At 41.1% G+C, this 16,211-nt stretch overlaps 1 long non-coding RNA gene across 1 annotated transcript; it reads right to left on the minus strand.

Moving 5' to 3' along the window:
* Positions 1–6,186: 6,186 nt before the first annotated feature.
* LOC115545557 (uncharacterized) lies at positions 6,187–6,996 on the minus strand. The gene is made up of 2 exons (XR_003977124.1): positions 6,958–6,996; positions 6,187–6,670 (listed from the first exon to the last, which is right to left on the minus strand). It is a non-coding gene; the product is annotated as an uncharacterized LOC115545557 (long non-coding RNA).
* Between the last annotated feature and the right edge of the window lie 9,215 nt (positions 6,997–16,211).

Here is a 16,211-nt window from a genome sequence, read left to right on the forward strand (position 1 = left end):
TGCTTGTAGGTGCTTGTGTTTGTGTGTGTGTGTGTGTGTGTGTGTGTGTGTGTGTGTGTGTGTGTGTGTGCGTGTGCGTGTGTGTGTGTTGTGGTGGGCGTGTTTTCTCGTAAAACGAGGGTTGTATGGAGTTAGAATCATGCCAAAACCCCACACACACACAAAACGTGTTTTACTCACGCACAACGATTCACACACACACTCAGTGTGGTTTGCAAATACAAAACATCATTCACAAACTAATGCATTTAGCTTCAGAAACAAATACAGTATGAAATATGCTCCTAATTTCCTCATAGAATAATAACATGACTTTTTCAACTATTTAAAAATAAACTTTTGTAGACTTGAACTGGAAACACGTCTAATGCCGCTTTTCCACCGCACATGTAGCTCGACTCGACACGACACGACACGACACGACACGACACGACTCGACACGGTAGCAGCACGGGTCCTCTTCCACCGCAAATAGTACCTCCTGGACGTGGGCGGGGTCGGCTGCGCGAAAGGGCCGTGACGTATTTTTGTACGCGACGCAAACAACACCTACGTAACCCACACATGGACAGAACCCACATAACAACAAATGAGGACATCGATGCGATGGTATTCGTGTTCGTATTATTAGCTGGCATGTTGAAGAAGTTGAAGAAGTGGAATATGTTGGCTGCGGCGCTGCTATGGCTGTTACCAGCATGGTTGCCATGTCGCTCTCGTGACTTCGTCACACTCTCTGGCCAATCAGTGGCCGGCCGTCTGCCGACGTCACCTTTTAGCATCAGCTCAGCCGCTTGGAACCTAGAGCGAGGCGGTACTAGAAAAAGCAGCCACTTCAGGTACCAGATACCATGTTTTTGCGGTGGAAACGCAAAAAATGCGAGCTGAGTCGAGTCGAGTCGAGTCGTGTCGAGCTGGTACCATGCAGTGGAAAAGCGGCATAAGTCTTTACACAAATCTGTATTATAAATGTTGTTTGATTCTGTACTATTGGTGCGGTCACATTCATGCATATAAATTCTGATAAGACATGGACATCCCCAACTCCAATTACACCATCTCTCAACATGCCACTACTTGTGTGCTATTTATCATTCACACAGACCTATTAAGAAATAATAACACTATTAATCTGTAACGTAAAGCCATTTTCTTACCAACAATGTCCCTGCCTGACACATATCCCCGTCACGTAGGGACTAGGCTAATGACATAGGCTAATACAAAAAATGTGACTGAAAAAGTTACTTCCCTTGTGTAAATGCCGGGTTCTATGAACATCCTTTCTGTACCGACAGCGATATATTGATGCACTTCTTGTACTTAGTGCATACACCCTATACACTAATCCGGCGAAACAGGAAGTAAAGCAGCGCCGACATTGCTGAGTTGCTGGAATCACTTGACTTGCCGTGTTTTGCTACGGAAGTAGCGTGTTGGTCCCCGTAGGCGGTTGTTGCTAATGCGAAATGTTCTCCGTTTTCTTTAGTTTTTTTTAGTACATAAGCTGTTCAATTATGCTGGGAAGATCATGCTGTGTCTGTGCAGGCCAGGCCTGTGAACCCTCTTGCTGTTGCATTTTTTATTGTGTACAGTAGTCCTGCTGTATGGCTACAACACTTCCCTCGGCCGGCCACGCAGTCACACACACATTCAAGAATTTTGCCATCTTCTCTCTGTATGGTTACTGACACATTATGGTACGAGTTCACTGCCTGTGAAAACCTCACGACACATTTGAACCTGATGAGCTGATCTGCGATGGCGTGTAGTATCTGGCCAATCCATCCGGAGCTCATATAATTCTGACCTTCAATCAGTGCCCTGAAGTTTGCGTTCTGAGGCTCATCGCATGCCAGACGATTAATACAATAATCCTGAATACCTGTAAGGACATGTACTTTATTGCTACAACTGGTCGTGGTTAACAAATTTGCAACTTGTGAGCACATTAGCAAACAGAGCTAATGGTAGCTAGGTTTTATTGTTGTCATCAATTAATACACATCTTAATACATTACATTGTCAATAAATTACCTTCATCTGTAAGTTTTGGACAGTGCCTGACATCATCTATCCAATTTTCCATGTTGTTGTTTATACCTGTCACTACGAAAAGTCCGCGAGCAGAAAAACCATTAGAGGGCAGCGGCAAGTAACATTTCAGCAACACAGCGATGGCAACAGGCAAAGATGGCGGCCCCCATAGATTTCGCGGTGGATTAGTGTATAGAGTGGCGAAGTCACGCCCCTTCCGGTAGAGCTCATGGGACCTACGAGATCGAAAAATATTTTTCATGCAAAGAAAACTAAACATTTTCGTGAAGAAGTTTGATAATTTTAGGTTTTATGTGAGGCCGCTTTGTAAACTACAGCTCTTCGCTGCTCTCGACGCATATGATATACGTCACCACACCCGCACTTGGAACTCGGCACAGAGATGGCACTTAGAGATGGCACATAACTAAAACTCTCCACATGCCCCGACTTATAGTGGTTTGAAAAAGTGGAGCAGAGAGATCGCCATCTCTGCGCCGAGTTCCAAGTGTGGGTGTGGTGACGTGTATCATATGCGTCGAGAGCAGCGAAGAGCTGTAGTACACAAAGCGGCCTCACATAAACACTAAAATTATCAAACTTCTTCACAAAATTTTTTAGTTTTCTTTGCATGAAAAATTATCATTTAAATCCACAAACAACATATGGGTAATCCAGGGCATATAAAGACTGGGACCAGAAAATAATTATTTTCTCTTCATTGACACCCATTCATATTTTTCGATCTCATAGGTCCCGTGAGCTCTACCGGAAGGGGCGTGACTTCGCCACTCTATATAGCGATTTTCAAAACAAGTTACATCCGGTAACCTGTAGGGGGCGCAGGGAAGCGGGTCTATAGAGGTATAGACACACCTCTTTGTTGGCCTGTTTATTCAATGGAATGTATTAGTGCATGTGCGTGCGTGTGTGTGTGTGTGTGCTTGTAGGTGCTTGTGTTTGTGTGTGTGTGTGTGTGTGTGTGTGTGTGTGTGTGTGTGTGTGTGTGTGTGTGTGTGTGTGTGTGTGTGTGTGTGTGTGTGTGTGTGTGTGTGTGTGTGATGTGGTGGGTGTGTTTTCTCGTAAAACGAGGGTTGTATGCAGAGCTATAGAGAAAGAGAGTTGCGACACGCTATGATCTCGCCCACAGGGTGGTCACGTGGTTGTCACGTGGTTCATGTAAGCCTCAATAGTTCCAAACACGCCGCGCAGTCAATGTTATTCTATGGGACGACCACAGAGATTTCAATATTGAATGGTAAATATGAACGAAAAAAACACGTACAAGTATTTGTCTGACTTTTATGGCATTATTGCATATTTGTTAACGTCAGTTTTACCTTTAGAGTGGTTAGATACGTTTTTAAGTTTGAGGGAAAGCTTCACGTTCGTGTTAGCATACTGGCTTTTACCCTACAACTGTATTGAAATGAAAGAAATCAAGATGTTTTACCATGATCATTTTAAGATATGAGCCACACAAAGTATCAAATATATTAAAGAATAACAACTCATTACGCTTGGATGAATGAAATAGTTATTTTTTTTATTAAACAATTAGTGTGACAAGAACAAGTGAGTGTGATTGTGTTAACAGATTCAACAATGGACACAGCAGGGAACACTATATAATATACTTAGGGCAAACCATTAACATATAACGTTGCAAATATACTATACTTTATGCCATTACAATACTTATAATAGCCCTGAGCAAATTCAAAATTGGTTTAGATCAATGGTCATACCATGGTTTGCTGTGCAGCGTTTGCATGCTCCAATCGGTCCGAGAAGGGTTACCACAAGGGTTACCACATGTATGGCTTCCCCAAGGACCAAGGGCGCAGGAAGAAATGGATGGCAATGGTCAGCCGTCAAAACGTACAAGTGACAGGGGTCAGCAACCGTCAAAAACTATGTAATGCAAGTAATGTTCACATCACTTGATAGCATTTCAAAGGGCATAATAGTTCTAAGTGTAGAGAATTATGACTTTTCAATGATATTTGAAGTGCAATGGAAACTGATCTTACAAGCCTACCTATAAAAAGGTACACTTTGAAGATGACCAGGCCCGATGCAGTCCCAACAGTTTTCATTCATCGCCTTAAGCCGAAGAGGAGGAAACCCCCTTCTGTGAGGGTGCCTCCAGAACCAAGTGCAACGGACCACACATATTTCATCAAATTAAACTTCGGTATGATCCATGCAGCTAACAATGGGATAGACTACACTCTTAATGAGATTACATAATTCATATTTGTACATTAAGTTTAAAAAACAACCAGAGGTCAGGGATTCTCTGAGGATTTGCACACAATGTAGACACATTTCTACCCAATTAACAATTGCCGGTAGATCCATTTATACATTTTATTGGTTTCTGATTGTGGCAGATGATTTAATTCACATTAAAGAAATGTCGCTTTAATTAATTTTCTTACATTGGAGATGACAGTAGTTGCAAAGGCAAAATACATAAAACAGCAACATTACCATGTAATTATTAAAGAGAGTGAGGGAGAAATTGAGGTGGATTTCAAGAGCGATGAAAATGGCATGACAGGAGACACAGAGGGCAATCAAGAGGCCACTTTGCCAGGGGCAGGTGATTCAGGGGCAGGTGATTCAGGGGCAGGCGATTCAGGGGCAGCTGCTCCAGGGCCAGCTGCTCCAGGGACCAGACTGCCAGGGACTGATGGGGCGACTGGAGAAGTTAAAACGAAAAAGCCATACAGGTTAAATTCACCGCCCATCATAATCAGCATTGTTGAAGCGGCGGCATCTGTAGGGCTTCATGTGCTGAACATCACCCTTTCCAGGATATAATTAAACAAACACACTGTTATTTCTACTAGCTATCGCATCATAAAACCCGTCCTTAAATCAACCTAAATGATCCTAGTAAACCAACATAAATAACTAACTAAATAAAAGTTTGATTCACTACTGAACTTCGTAATTGTTGGTGTTGATACCTTCACATGGCGAAGTCGAGCTCACAAACCAGCAGGCAATCGGTCGTCTACCAAGATAAAAATATATAGAATTACGCCGTGCATATTCAAATAAATGTCAGTATATGCATCATAAAAGGACCTCTAATACAATAGACAGTTGACAATTCAAAAGAGGTAGCTATTTAATCAATTTACCCCTGGAGATACCTTCACAGGTGGCGAAATCGAGCTAACAAACTAGCAGGCAAACGGTCGTCTACCAAGATAAATATATATATAATTACGCTGTGCATTTACAAAGAAATATCAGTATATGCATCATAAAGTTGACAGTTGACAATTCAAAAGAGGAAGCTATTTAATCAATTTACCTCAGAAGTTATTCGGCGGCCAGCAATGGAAATGGATGATCCCCTACGCCGTAAAATGGTTGTTTGGAACTATTCGAGGCTCCATACCCCGGAAGTAGGCGCTACAACGGAGTCCAATGGAAGTGTCGCCACTCTGTTATCTCTACCACTCTGGTTGTATGGAGTTAGAATCATGCCAAAACCCCCCACACACACAAAACGTGTTTTACTCACGCACAACGATTCACACACACACTCAGTGTGGTTTGCAAATACAAAACATCATTCACAAACTAATGAATTTAGCTTCAGAAACAAATACAGTATGTTTAACACATACAAAGAAACATATTTCTTCAATTAAAAAAAAAAATCCTCCAAGTACAAACTAAAATCTTTCAAGGACCAAAAAAAATCCTTCAAGTACAAAAAACCAGGATCTGCAAGGCGGAAAATTAGTGCCAAAAGTCACGCCGTTTGTCCAATCGCAACAGAGTGGGCTACTCGGGAGGGGGGCCTTAAAGCGACACGATACAAATCAGACCGTCTTTGAAATACTCTGAAATTTGTTTTGCAGAAATTTACAGTGTGAGAATAATAATGGGTATTTCTAACATGCAGGCATGTAACCCTATTCGAGTAGTACCCCCAAATGCAATAATTAACAACAAAAAGCACAGCATTGAATCTTTAAGAAAGTTTGGCTGCCACAGAGTGCTTGTGTCCGAGACCTAGGTTACTCTTAAGTCACTCTTAGCCTAGGTTATGGTATATTAACGTGTATTTTGGATTTTACAAAAAATGAAACAAACACGATTTATGGATGTTTTTTCATTTTTTTATGTGATACTCGATGGACTCTGGTGGTGTGAAATCATGAGTATTTTCACCTACTCATGAGAACGTTTGAACACATTCACATTCCGCTTCATGGTTCGCTTCAGGATGGCAAGCATATCTTCAACGGCACAATGACAATGTTCACCCTTAAGGAGTGCGTAAAACGGGCCCGCTGCCTTCACGAGATCGGCAACAGTTTTTCCCTTCTTGGAAACCTTTATTTCACCTGCCTAGACAACAAACAATTCATGTTATTTATGTATTAGGGATGTATTATCTATAGGTCTATGTTCATTGATCAGGCCTAGTAAAGAGCTGCACCTTCACCCATATATTTAGCCCTGAATAAAGTGCTGCTTGTTGTTACTGACCATTTCACCAGTGGTCGACCAGCCTCCTGTCGCCCTATCTGCGTACTCCACTGCGGTCCCCGCAGGTCCCTTATGGATCAACAAATTCGGATGGGGAGGCTCCAACGTCACACTGAAGAGGGGAAACACAACAAGATTCAGGGCATCACTATTCTCCTAAAGCCACCGTAGGTTTGCATCAAGCCCACTCTCCAGGCCAGAGGCAAAACTTTCCTTTTGGCCTGACAGTGTTATTCCACCTCCATCATCAGTCCATTCACTTTATCAACAAAGCCTGGATGACTATCAGTATCCAATAATATGATTATGAGTGATTTGTTCCCTTTGTCCCCGTTTTGAATGTGTTTGCCATGAGTAGGCTACTGGTAGAATGTTTGATGTATAAAAAGGGGGACTCACTTCAATCCGGAGTGGCAGCACCATCCAACCTTTCCTAACCCTATCACTTCAGCACCAGCCAACGGTCTCGTCACCCACACACCTTGAACAACCTTTGCTTGAAACAGCTTACCGTTAGCTTTTTCAGTTAGGTGGCCTTCAGGGAGTGTGCCTGCAGGACCAGAACAATTACATCAATATTTAGTTTGTCTGCCTCCTTTATTACAAATCAACCTTCTTTAGCTTATCTCATAATATGAAAGAGACAATAAAACATGAACGTAAACAACTGAACGGTATGTAACAGCTTTCCATATCTGAGCAGGTTATACCAAGTTTTTTAATACATGGCATTGTTGAATACAATATTACCCTTCCATGTTATTTGTGTCTGGATCTGATTAACAGATATTTAAAGTACAGACAACTACATAAAAGCACTTACCCGGACTGCCAGACTCCACAACAAGGACCAACTGTGTCAGAAGAGTGGCAACGATCAAAGTTTGAACAGAAAACATCTTGTCTTTGGTCTTTACACATTCTAATTAGATTAGAATGTGTGTGGAGAGAGAGAGAGGGAGGTCATGTTTCCCGAAGCTCCGCTGGGCATTGGAAAGAACTACTTAATTCATCGTTCAGATCTACTTTATCTTATTTTATTTACCTAACAGTATATAGTTTGTTTCCGTCGTCCTCAATCGCTCGATTCAACAATACATTTTGGCACTTTTTACTCCCGGATCAGACCGCAGAAAAAGCCTTGGACTTTCCTATCGCCAACATGCCTCTGTATTCGGATATCTCCAAACTGAAACAGACATTGGCTTTAATTGAAACGAGACTAGCAGCAGTAGAAAAATGCAAAGGACTATCACAGGATACAGTGCCGATGGGTGAGTTCGCTGAGCTCACTCAGATACAGCAAGATGATCAAAGCTACACTGTATCCTTCCCGAAGCTGGACATGAGAGAGACAGTTCCAGCTGCGTCTCACTGGAACAGAGTCGGCGCTAAGCCAAAGCAACATACCAAAGTAAATCAACAAGTTCACTCAACACCAAATGCTAAGCTACCCAAAGCTAAAGTTATCAGCCGGATTAGCCCGTTACTCAAATCAACCCTGCCACTGAAGAACCGGTTCCTGCCACTTCAAGAGTCCACGAACGCGCCTGCCACCGATGCACCCCTGAGCCCCGAGATGCGTCCGGACGGACAGTGCGGACAGAAACGGAACAACCAGTCGCCACGGAGGCGGGCTGCGCATGTGTCTGCCACCGTCCAACAAGGGCCCATCTCAGAGAAAGCAGATGAACCAGACACTCTGATTATAGGAGACTCAACTATCAAGGATATAACCGGTAAGAAGATCAAAACATGCATCTTCCCATATGGAATGGTTAGTAATATCAACCATAAACTAGCCAAAATCATATTGGAAAACCCCAAAATCTCACAGATTGTTGTGCATGCAGGATTTAATGATATTCAAAGAGAACAGTCAGAACTTCTGAAGAGGGATTACACTGATCTATTGGATACACTGGACAAAATACACATCAAGTCTTCCATCAGTGGACCCATACCAACTGTTGACAGGGGAATAAACAGATTCAGTCGTCTACTTGCACTGAATACATGGCTTTCCAGAGTCTGCAATGAAAGAGGAAGGGACTTTATTGACAATTTCAACTTATTCTGGGGGCGCAAATATCTTTTCAGAGCAGATGGCCTACACCCAAACAGGTTAGGCTCAAAACTGTTGAGTGACAATCTACTCTTCTCGCTTTACGCACAGGCCACAATCTTGCCATGGTCTGACGCACAGGCCACAATCAGAGCACAGGTTGAGAAGAAGCGAGACTACAGCCTCCCCCACACAACTACTCTGCCACTATCTGACACACAGATAGCAGACAGCCCACAGACCTTGAAGAGAGACAACAGCCCGCCCGACGCCATCAACACTGTGCCCTCCCCCATCGCTGATGCTGGCTTGGCGAGGAACGGCCACCCCCCTCCTCTGCATTCCCCCATCGATGATGACCTCCAGCCTCATCTCTCCCATAGCCACAACAACAACTCCAGCTCCGATGTCTCCCTTTGCGATTTTCCAGCCGAATTTAAGAAACTGGAACATGCTGGCATCAAACTTGCATCTGTGTCAATGATAGCATCGCCACGTCATGGCCGCAGGCTGCTAACACTGCTAACACCCAGGAGGACGGCGCCCCGCCCCCGCCCCGATAGTAGTCCTGAGTATTACTGAGACAAAAAAGGGTTCAGCCGTAGACACAGTATAAAGGAAGTTTCTCATAATCTGCTGAACCCAAGGTTGCCTACGTCAAAGCAGGGCAACTTTCGCATTCATGCTGTCACCACTAAGAGAGTAAACAAAGGGAAACTTAGACACACTGCTAACCTCACAAATCTCATATCTATTGCCTCCAAACCAAAAACAACCTTAAAGCCTATCAACAGCACCATCAGGATGGCTCTACTTAATGTGAGGTCTCTTAATAACAAATCATTTTTAGTTAATGATTTTATTAACACTTCCAAACTGGATTTTATGTTTTTAACTGAAACATGGCTGGAACAAAATAACAGTGCAACCGTTCTGATAGAGACAGCTCCTCCCGACTATAACTTTTTTGATGCATGTAGATCTGGAAAAAGAGGTGGAGGGGTTGCTGCTATATTTAAAAATGTATTTCAGGGGAAACAGATGTTATTTGGTGATTTTCCATCGTTCGAATACCTTAGTGCTGTATTGAAATGCTCCCCCAGAGTTCTCCTATTAATTATTTACAGGCCACCCACATATTCTGCAAATTTTTTCGATGAATTCACAGAATTATTGTCTAGCATCTCCACAGAATTTGACTGTCTAGTTATAACTGGTGACTTCAATTTTCATACTGATGATTTGAATGACAAGTGTGCAAAAAAACTTTTTACCATTTTGGACACATTTGAACTGTCTCAACATGTGAAAGAGGCTACTCATTGCAAGGGGCACACTCTAGACCTGGTAATCACAAAGGGCCTCAATGTTTCTGATCTCTCTGTGACTGATCCTTCCTTGTCTGACCACTTTTGTGTTTTCTTTAACATATCTTTTATTCCCGACATACAGACAAAATCAAACACTGTCAAAAAACGGTATATCAATGAAGATTCTAATGTACTTTTTAAAAAGGCCATCTCCTTGCTACCACCTCTAAACCCATGTACTGCTGATGATCTTGTAGAAAACTTTAATTTGAAAATTTTGAAAGTCATAGATGTCATTGCACCTTATAAGGTTAAAACGATTTCTGGAAAGCAAAAGGCACCCTGGAGAAAAGCTGCTTCTGTAACAGCACAGAAAAAGGAATGCAGGAAGGTTGAACGCATCTGGCGTAAAACAAAACTTCATATTCACCATGATATCTATAAAGAGAGCCTCCGTGCCTACAATTTAGACTTAAAAAATGCTAGAGAAACATTTTTCTCCAATATCATTAAAACCAACACTAATAATGCAAAAACCCTATTTGCAACTGTTGACAGACTGACCAACCCCCCAACAGAAATTCCACCTGATCTCCATTCCACGCAGAAATGCAATGAGTTTGCAGCTTTTTATATTGATAAAATTGAAGGTATCAGACGCGCCATCAATATCTCCACGTCAAACAAAAATGTTGGACTACCACCCTGTTCAGGCAAAAATTACGTGGCAAGGATGGCATGCTTTAATGTTATAGACTCTCAAAATCTTGTGGAAACTGTGACACAACTAAAGCCATCCACCTGTTGCCTTGATACTATACCTACCAACCTCTTTAAGAATGTTTTCGACTGCCTAGCAGTAGACATATTGCAGATAGTTAACAACTCTCTCCAGTCAGGCAAGTTCCCAAAAGCTTTGAAAACTGCAGTTATTAAACCCCTTTTAAAAAAGCGGAGCCTAGATGCCTCTATTATTAACAACTACAGACCAATATCAAATCTACCCTTCATAAGTAAAATCATTGAGAAAGTTGTCCTCCAGCAACTAAATCACTTCCTGGCATCAACTGGTTGCTATGACACCTTCCAATCAGGATTTCGACCCCTGCACAGCACTGAGACCGCCCTTATTAAAGTTGTAAACGACATCCGTCTTAACACAGACTCTGGCAAAACCTCAATACTAATGCTACTTGACCTCAGTGCTGCATTCGACACTGTAGACCATACATTACTTCTGGAAAGGTTAGAAAACTGGGTGGGGCTTTCAGGCACTGTCTTAAATTGGTTCAGGTCCTACCTACAAAATAGGAACTACTTTGTTTCCATTGGCGACTTTGTATCAGAATCAACCAACGTGACATGTGGAGTCCCACAAGGTTCGATCTTAGGACCCTCTTTATTCAACATCTACATGCTCCCACTAGGGCAAATCATGCAAAATAACAATATTGACCATCATTGCTATGCTGATGACACGCAAATCTATGTATCGCTATCACCAAATGACTATCGGCCCATAGATCTGCTGTGCCAGTGCATTGAGCAAGTGAAGGAATGGATGTGCCGAAATTTCCTTCAACTAAATGAGGACAAAACAGAGATAATTGTATTTGGTCCTAAAACGGAAAGGCTTAAAGTAACCCAACACCTTCACTCTCTGTCCCTGAAAACTTCAATCGAAGCCAGAAATCTAGGGGTTATCATGGATTCAGATTTACATTTTGACAGTCACATCAAATCAGTTACAAAATCGGCATATTATCACCTTAAAAATGTAGCAAGACTTAGAGGGCTCATGTCCACCGAAGACTTACAAAAACTTGTACATGCCTTTATCACTAGTAAGCTTGATTACTGCAATGGTCTCCTCACAGGTCTTCCAAAACAAACTCTGAGGAAGCTTCAGCTTGTTCAGAATGCTGCTGCTAGAGTTCTAACAAAGACCAAAAGATTTGATCATATTACACCAATTCTGAAATCGTTACATTGGCTTCCTGTAGGTCAGAGAATTGATTTTAAAATCATGTTGCTAACCTATAAATCCCTACATGGTTTAGGCCCAAAATATTTAACTGATATGCTTCCACTACATCAGCCTTCTAGACCACTAAGATCCTCTGAGACCAATCTGTTAATTATCCCCAGAGTAAACACAAAACATGGGAAAGCAGGATTTAGTTACTATGCAACAAATAGCTGGAATAAACTCCCAGAGGATTTAAGACTTGCCCCAACTCTGAGCACCTTTAAAACAAGACTGAAGACTTTTATGTTTGCTATAGCTTTCTGCTAAAATCTTAAATACATTGCACTTTCTAAAAAGCTTTTTTAACTTTGCCTTTATTTTCTATTTTAATACTAAAATGCCTTTTTCTATATTAACCATTTCTTTGCATATGTCTTTCTTTTACTTATCTATTATTTTATTTTATTGTATGACAATGTTTATATGTGAAGCACTTTGAGTCTGCCTTGTGTATGAAAAGTGCTATATAAATAAAGTTGCCTTGCCTTGCCTTGCCTTGCCTTTACTCTCCAACACGCATCATTCAGATGAAGACGAGTCGATCTTATACGGTTGGTTGTGGAACCGCCTACCTGCATCAGCCAATCACATCGGTGTACATAGTACAACTGTACCTGAAGAAACATTAATATTAAAGAACATTTCCCAGATTAACTCAACTTCATATCTCGAAGTCAGGGCGGGGGGGGGGGGGGGGAGACAGAGAAACCTTGTACAACTGGCCATAAGCTTATTACAGTTATTACAGGATCAGTCCCAAACATAGATGAGCAATAAGGAGGGTTTTTCCCATACATTCAGAGGGCCAGCAAAACACGGAGTACAGTAAAATAATGAAGTGAACATACTTAACAGAAGAACCCAAACACCCCATTACAGCTCCGTACCACATCAAGCCACCATACCTTACATGTGAATACAGAACAGATACTGATTCTCAGAGACCTTCACCGGCCCCTGTAGACGGCTTGATATCTACAACTTAGTAATCTTTATCTGACTCCATGAACCCTCAGCAGAGAGAGCTGTTGTTTTTTTGGAACTGAAATATGTTTGAAATGTGATGTAAAGGGATGTGCATCATTTGACGCATCATGATATCAAAAATGAGGGTCTGTGGTTTCTAAAGTTCATGTTGTTGGAGCGTTGGTGTTGATGGCAGAAGAGAAGTCTGCAGAGAGAAGGGCTGGGTGTCAGTGTCTGTAGATCTGTTAAAGTTGTGTTAGTGTATCCTATCACGATCAACTGGGGACTACGGTGGGTTGAGAAATACAGGGCTGTTCATCATCATCTGAATGATTTAGCAGGTTCCCTATGCAAGGTAAAAGCTTTGATTAAAGGAGCTGTTGGAAAGATTTAAGATAAATAATTTGAGTGTCATTTGATAGGAAATCCCTTTCTTCAGTGATCACTGAGTCAAATGCTCTATGAGGACATATGTTCTGGCTGATTATGCTTGCCTCTACATGACCAATTTTCTGCCAGTTGCAAAACCAGTTAGACCTGCTCTTTGTTGGAGCCGCAATGGGAACAACGAGAGACAACACAAACCACAGGCTAACACATTAAGACAGAAGGGGGCTACAGGTTGGGATACAGGTAATATCTTACAAGTGAGATAGCGATTATGTCAACTATTCCAGCCAGTACACTTTTAAGGACTGGCCTGCTGGTTTAGAAACATCTCAGCAGCCTTTTTCCGTTTCTCCACCAGGCTGGTCCGACTCTGCCAAGGTTGTACCGCAAGAAATGTTTAAAGTGATAAAGGTTATTTTACACTGACTCCGTTGGTAATGGGCTGGGGCGCCAGCAGGAGGTCTGCTGAGCCAAACATGCCGAGCTAAACATGGCAGCTCCAGAAGGCCTCCCTGGAACGAGAGCCGGAGCAGCTGGCCATCGTCGACGGATGTCGCTCAGCGAGAACCACGGACGTAAAAGACAAGATCAAAACTATGAAATATGACGAGCTTCTACTCTTCAACCCTTCCCTGTGAATGAAGACTTTTCTTGGATTAACAACACTCTTCCTCCCTTACAAGCTGAAGGTTGAAAGTTCAGATTTACCAAGTTCTATTTGAAGTAGTCCCTTTAGTTGATCAAAATGTTGTGTTCAAACATACACAGCTAAGGTACAAACTGTTTCAGGTATTTTTGTTTTGAGTGAATTATTGTCTTGAGATTTGGAATGTAAATCATCAGTCAACATTCAAAATCAGCAGAATGTAAAAGTTCATCTTTCAGTTTTGTCAAATTGGAGGACCTAACCAGAACTCAGGTTACTGCCCGTTCATACCCGCTATATAAAACTACAGGGAAAGAATAATCTGTTTCAGTTATCTATAATTGAAGTTGATTGAGTCTATAGAATAAGTTGGTTATTAAAATCCTAAAAAAGTTGTTTCAAGTTGGAGTGCACTTTGTTTTATCCCATTAAAAAAAACATTAATTCTGCATACATTGCATACATTTAATGTTTATTTCTTTCACTTTACTTAAAGCAAGCAATTACCACTTATATTGACTTATAACCAGCTTGTAATGTTTTTGTATTTTCCAAAAGCAAATAGTATCATAAATCACATTAAAATGCATAATAACAGCCATCATAATGCACTAAGAATGCATTAAAATATATTCCATTTATGAATCAAAACACACTATGATCCTTGCAGCCTGTAACACAGCCATGTCAGTGAAGGCCCGGCATTTATGAAGTTTTATGACCCTGTTCGCATCTTTGCATTGACTTTGCATTGACTTTGAATCCACAGAGATGTCATACGAGCACTCGGCGTTTTGCATTGTTAGAGATATCTGTAATTCAGTTTGACTAGTCAAAACTGAATTACAGATATCTATTACTAAGTATGTGAGCTTTAGATAAAAGGCTCGTATTTGTAGTAGCGTGCAAAATAGTGAAAAGGAAAAGTAACGAGGAAATGGATGAGGAAAACAACTAAAGAAAGGGATCATTTTAATGTTCTTTTAAAAGAGTGTTGAAAACCCCACTATGATTTGATTTAGTAAACCGGGATTAAATGCATCGTGCTAGTTTTAAACCGCTTTTAAATCCAACTATAAATGTACTCTTTTATTTGTGGATACTTTTTTTTTCATTGAGTGTTCTTTAAAGGAATAGATTATTAAACATTAATTCTTAGTAACTTAGTAATTATAAATTTACTTGGTAACGTTAATAGTTAGTTAGCTAACAATGTCCCTTCAATATCAAGAGGGCTAACGCCTAGCATGTCTATTAACAAAGTTGAAAAGCCTGTTTTAGCTTAGTGGCTCATCCGTGTCTACAGTGATTGTACCGTTTTCAGTGTCAGTTTTCATTACCATGCAAATATCTAACACTGATAAAAACTAAAATTACTAGAACAAATTTGAAAGTTGCTGGTAGAGTTTGGCGGTTGGCGACAATCGGGACTAAGAAGATAACCTGTTCTCTCCTGTGATGTCCTGTTGTTTGTGCTTATAATTTATCATTCAATGTTTTTCTCTAATATTTTGACATCATACTCAGAATTGTATGATTTTGTCCTTTATATATTATGAATTAATTCCCTTAATTTTTTTAATATATTTCTTACTTGTCATTGGCCCTTTAACGCTGTCAACTGTTCACCTCTGTATTTCTGTAGACTGTTCTCTTCACCTCTGGCCATCCACTGTCTGCAGCACATTCAGAGGAATGGGTGGGCACACAACTGTCTGAGTATGGAAAAAAATGTCCCTGTCCTCTCTGATTGCATCTCAACTCACTGGTGATTTTTTAAATTCCCAGTTTCTATCTTTCTTGGCTCATCTAATGTGTCCTCTCCAGTTGGGAGCTCAACAGGAGAAGCCATCGCGCCCAGCTTTTGAGTTAAAGTCACTTATATGCTGCTATAATCAAAGTCATTATTGGCTGGGGCTTTGTTATAATCTCAATAATCTCCAGGTTTTATTTATCCTATTTGTTCAACAATGTTCCATTGGTTCAGTTACATCATAATAGTCACTGACATAGAAGTTATTGAAGTGACAATGTGTAAGATTCACTAATATATATTCATAATTTTTTGGTACAATTATATCGATATCTCTGTAGTGCGTAAAAGCTCCAAATAGCCAAAATCCCATAAAGTCACCTGATATCAGACCCTGTGAACGAGTTAAGAATAAACATTTTAAAAAGTAGTAAGAAGTTAAAGGCACAAGTTGGGGATGGGGTAGATGGCTAGGCCTAATGCTCTTGAGGCAG

Source organism: Gadus morhua, chromosome 6, assembly GCF_902167405.1.
Source record: "Gadus morhua chromosome 6, gadMor3.0, whole genome shotgun sequence".
NCBI classification, from domain to species: domain Eukaryota; kingdom Metazoa; phylum Chordata; class Actinopteri; order Gadiformes; family Gadidae; genus Gadus; species Gadus morhua.